We start from the raw sequence: 6000 nt of genomic DNA, 5'->3' as shown, positions 1-6000 counted from the left end.
CAATGTATAAAATTTCTTCACACCATTCCCTCATAGAGTAATGTTTCATATCTCATTATCACTGAAAATTCTAGGCCGCATAACAGTTGGGAAAACTATGGAAGAAATGCAAGATAATGTGGATATAGACACTATAAAACAGTCTCTCCCAGTCTCTCTCAGTTGAGGCAAAGTATTGCCTTGTTGCATCTCATACTGTAAACAAGTGTCTCTTTCCCAATATATTTTATGACACTTTATTTTTAATTTTTGTGCTTTTTCTCTGTGATTTCACTGTGTAGAATGGCCCCTGACGACATGGCAGAATACTTTCTAGAGTTCCCAAGAAGAAGCAAAAAGATGTGCCTCAGGGAGAAAACATAATTGTTATCTAAGCTTACTCAGTTCCATTAGTTGTAGCACTATTTATTGGCTATGAGTTTAATGACAATAAATCAATAATACATATTAAATAAGGTGTCTTGAAACAGACAAGCATACAAAACAGGGCTATGTGTGTATCGACTCATGAAAATGTGAGGAGAAGCTGGTAGGACCCTAACCCTGTATTTCCCCTGGGAGGAATGAGTCAGTGTTTGCTAACATGTTCTCTTATAAAACATGAGCACCGTGATAATAAGAATTCACTAAATACGTAAGGCCTCTACCTAGTGTCAAGAACATAGTGCTTCATAAATATTAGCTATTATGGTTTCACCTTTTATCAGCGTCCCTTTGAATAAGAGAATCAATGTTTCAAAACCAAAAAATAAGATAAAAATGTTTAAATCTGTTTAGAAGCTTTAAGAGGTCTCACCAGTAATCTAAACCGGAAGCATCCTTCCTGACATATACATATGAGATAAGAATTTCACAGCACAAAACAGCACAGATCATTGTAGTCTGATAATACGATTCATGGAAATAAGCCGCTCTCAGGAATTATTTGCTCCAGTGCATTAAAAACTCATTCAATGGTGGATAAATTAGGTAATTTTATTTCATTCAATTAACATGCCTCCTATCACTAGCGAGGCTTGAGAACAAATACAATAAGTAAGATATCAAGGAGGAAATATCCAGTTTCAATATTTACCTACACAACAAGCCACAGAGTTAGAAATGCAAACCAAAGTTTTCAATAACTTTATGTCATGGACTCCAGTTAGTATATATATAGACTAATCGGATGTCTTATCCATTAAATCACACTCTCAAGGAGTAAAATCCATTCAACATAAAGAGTTTAGGAGCAAAATTTGTCACATTCATTATAATCATGGCATTAGTTCCCTCAAAATATCTGGGCCAGGATCAGAAATAGAATCAAATTTATATCCATGATTTAAACATTTTATACAAAAATAACGTTAATACACATCATTGCAATTTCTTTAGAACTCTGAGTAAAAATAGGAAGAAACAAAGTACGCAAAGTTGTGAAAAGTTATTTCCTTAATGTGAGGTAAGATTAATATACCATGCCAGATATTGCGAGAGCATGAGACAAAAATAAAAAATAACATAAAACATTAAGAAAAGGCACATGGTGACTCAGTGCCTGCCTTTGGTTCAGGTCGTGATCCCGGGGTCCTGGGATCGAGTCTCGCATCAGGCTCCCTGCAGGAAGCCTGCTTCCCTCTGCTATAGCTCCGCTTCTCTCGGTGTCTCTCATGAATAAATAAAATCTTTGAAAAAAAACACTTAAGAAATGGTGAATTTATTTGTAAATCTTGGTCTTGTTCAGTCAATTCATACAATAACACCTGAAAAAGAGATCAATAGATAAATCTTAGACAAAGTTTCAATTTAGGGAGCCTGTTGACAGTGGGAATTTAAAAACCAGAAAACGTTGTAGTTAATAAATTGAGGGCTTCTCCTTGTGTGCCTATATAAATGATTTAACGAGAGCACTTTCCTTCTTTTCCCAAAGTGATTGTATGTAATCTCATAATTAGGATGTATTGTCATATGTAGCCTTCACGATCTGGAAAGCCTACATATCAAAAGAGACTTCACGAAAAAATCGCCAAAGGGAAATATGAGTCAATTCAATAATAACTATGTTGGACACAGAGTGACATACAAATGCAAGAAGCCTAGTTTCACATTCTCTTTCACTTTATTCCAGGGTTTCTGTGAGGAGGGCAGAACTTTGAATACACAAGTAAACTGCTAACTCTTCCAAAAGCATACAAAAAAAATAAAAGTTGATCAAGCAAAGCTAGGTTTATTTGACATAACAAGAGGGAGAAGCACACCTTGACAGAGTTTTACTATGATTTGAGATGAAGGAAGTCAAGCGAAGATCATCCTAAGTTGTTGGTACTTGGGTTGCAGAACTCAGAAACTTTATACCACATGGAAGTAGTCGGGACTGGCAAAGGTTATGACATAACTTTGGATTGCTGGACATAGCGAAGTGAGATCTTGAAACTGTCTTGCTGAGCAAGCTGAATTTTAATAAGTAAACTATATTAGCTGGTCACGGTTTGGCTTTCACCAACCCTAAAGCAAACCCTTGGGGGCATAATGTCCTTGATCTTATTAGCGATATGACTATAACTCAAACATCTCCTCCTCAGTGGTCTATCAGCATATACTCCTCAGCCACTAGAGCTATAAATGTAGGTCTAACAGGAGGTGAGTTTACAAAGATCTACTTGGAGCCACCCAAGAAATGCTTCTGTCCCTAAGTCCCTTTAGTAAACCATTTGTCTTCAAGCTGGACTTGTCAGCCTTTTTATTCTGTCTTACAGCACTTCCAGCCTTTGGAAGTCATTTTGCATATACCTCCCTCTCATGGAACACATGGCATATTCACAGTGCTGAAAGGAAGAAGCCTACAATCCAAAATACTTTACCTGGACAGGAGATCATTCAGAATGGAAAGAGAGATAAAAGAGTTTCCCAGAAAAAGAAAAAAAAAAAAAAAACCTTGGATAAATCAATAAAGAGCTGAAATATCTACTCAAAACTATGAAACAGGGATCCCTGGGTGGCTCAGTGGTTTGGCAACTGCCTTTGGCTCAGGGCTTGATCCTGAAGTCCTCGGATCGAATCCCACGTCGGGCTCCCTGCATGGAGCCTGCTTCTGCCTCTGCCTGGGTCTCTGACTCTCTCTCTCTCATGAATAAATAAATAAAATCTTTAAAAAAAACTATGAAACATTGATGAAAGTCATTTAAAATGACACAATCAGATGGAAAAATAGACTATGCTCACAAACTAGGAGTAAATTGTTAAAATGCCCATACTGCCCAATACCCAAGTGTGATATCTTACTGTGCTTTTTAACTTGCCCATCCCTAGTAATGATTTTCAGCGTTTTTTATGTCTTCTTCATCTTTAACTTTTCTTGATGGAATATGTATCTTTATGGGATTCTCTTACTTTTCAGTTATAAGAATTTCTTTATTTCGGATGCAAGTTCTTTTTCAAATGAATCTTTTGCAAATATTTTCTTTCAGTATGTATTGCCTTTTTGATTTCTTTTCTTTCCAAGTTCCCCTCCATATTCCTAAAAACAAGGCCACAACAGTGTTAAACATTGAAAATGTTCAGTAAATTTCAGTTCAATGAATGAGACAAGATGTAATTCTAAGTATTTCAAGCCAAGAACATGAAAGGTGACTGCATTTTCAATTTGCCAATAAAAAAAAAACAATCTCTATCAAAATACCAGCAGCATTTTTCACATTATCAAAACAAATAATACTAAAACCTGTATGGAATCAAAAATGACCCCAAATAGCCAAAACAATCTCAGGAAGGAAGAACAAAGCTGGAGGCATCACAATCTCACATTTTAAGATACACTACAAAGCTATAGTAACCAAAACAGTGCGGTGCTGACACAAAAACAAATATACTGAGAAGTGGAACAGAAGAGAGCCCAGACATAAACCCACACTTCTATGGCCAATTAATCTAGGACAAAAGAGGTAGGACTATATGATGGGGGACAGACAGCCCCTTCAATTGATGGTGCTGGAAAAGCTGGACCACTACACATCAAAGAATAAAACTGAACCACTTTCTTGCACCATATGCAAAAATAAGCTCAAAATGGATTAAAGACCAGATGTGAGGCATGAAATCAAAAAGTTAGAAAAAAACATAGGCAGCAATCTCCTTGACATTGTTTGCAGCAACATTTTCTAGATATCCCTCCTCAGGCAAGGGAAACCAAAACTAAAATAAACCATTGGGACTACACCAAAGTAAGTTTTTGCACAATGTAGGAAACCATCAACAAAACCAAAAGGCAACTTACAGAAGAGGAGAAGATACTCAAAAATGGCATACCCAGTAGGAGATTAATATCCAAAATATATGAAGAACATATACAATCCAACACCAAAAAAGTGAAATAATCCAATTAAAATATGGGCAGACAACCTGAATAGACTTTTTCCAAAGAAGACCAGCAATGAAGGGGCACTTGCCTGGCTCAATTGGTAAAGTATATGACTCTTGATCTCAGGGTCATGAGTTCAACCACCACTTTGAGCATGGAGCCTTCTGAAGAAGAAGAAGAAGAAGAAGAGAGAAGAAGAAGAAGAAGAAGAGGAGGAGGAGAAGATAATGATGACAAATAGATGGCCTACAGATACATGAAAATATGCTCAACGTCACTAATCATCAGGGTAATACACATCAAAACCACAAGGAGATATCATCTTACACGTGTCAGAATGGCTAGAATCAAAAAGACAAGAAATACAAGTATTGGCAAAATGGAGGAAAAGCAAGCCTTGTCTACTGTTGGTGGTGCAGCCACTATAGAAAATAGTACGGAGGTTTCTCAAGAAACTAAAAATAGAAATACCATATGCTCCAGTAATTCCACGACTGGGTATTTACCCAAAGAAAATGAAACACTAATTCAAAAAGATATACACACCCTATGTTTACTGCAGCATTATTTGAAATAGCCAGCTAATGGAAATAATCCAAGTGTCCATCAATAGATGAGTGGAAAAAGATGACGTACTATATAGAGACAATGCAATATTATTCCACCACAAGCAAAGAATGATACCTTGCCATTGGTGATAACATGGACAAACTGAGAGGGTGTTACGCTAAGTAAAATATGTCAGAAGGAGAAAGACAAATGTCATGTGATTTCACTTATATGTGGAATCTAAACCAAATGAATAAACAGAGCGGAAAGACTCACAAATATAGAGAAATGATAGCTTCTAGAAAAAAGGGGGAGAGGGAAGGCAAAATGAGTGAAAGGGAGTGGGAGATACGGGCTTCCAGGTATGAAATAAATGGAATAAATGTCAGGAGAATAAAACATAAAACGCAGGGAATATAGTCAGTAATTGTTGTGGCATTGGGTAATGACAAATGGAATTTACGCTTGTGAGCACACCGTAGCAGACAGACTTGCTGAATCACTATGTTGTAACCTGAAACTAACGTAACATTGTGTGTCAACTGTACTTCAATAAAAAAGTAATAAAAATGATTTTTATAAAGTTCTCACCAGAAAGAAAGATAAGTGTGTGAGGTGATGGATGAGAATGGTGTAATCTCTTCACAATATATAAGCGATTCAAGTCATCATGTTGTACACCTTATCACTGCATAATTTTATATCAAGGATGTCTCAATAAAGTCAAAAAATTTCTTTAAATAAAACAGTATGCTAATTAAAATAAACAGTCACAAGAGACACTTCATTTATACGAAATGCTCAAAACAGGCAATATATATGACAAAAAAAGTAGACAAAATGTTGACTAAGGCTGGGAAATGCAGAAAATGAAGAGTTCCATTACAGAGCAAAGGTTTCCATTTGGGGTGATGAAAGTGCTCTAAAATTGATCACCAGAGCGGTTGCACAATTCTGTGAACACACTATGAACCACTGAACTGTACACTTTAAATCTGGCACTTGTGCGGTATGGAAGTACATGTCAACCAAAGTTTCATGAACAAAACAAAAACATCTCCTGAGTCATCATAACCAGAAAGATAATTTACCTGTATAGATTATTCATTCTT

This window comes from Nyctereutes procyonoides, unplaced genomic scaffold, assembly GCF_905146905.1.
Source record: "Nyctereutes procyonoides isolate TBG_1078 unplaced genomic scaffold, NYPRO_anot_genome, whole genome shotgun sequence".
NCBI lineage: Eukaryota > Metazoa > Chordata > Mammalia > Carnivora > Canidae > Nyctereutes > Nyctereutes procyonoides.
Note: the sequence above shows the minus strand (reverse complement) of the source record.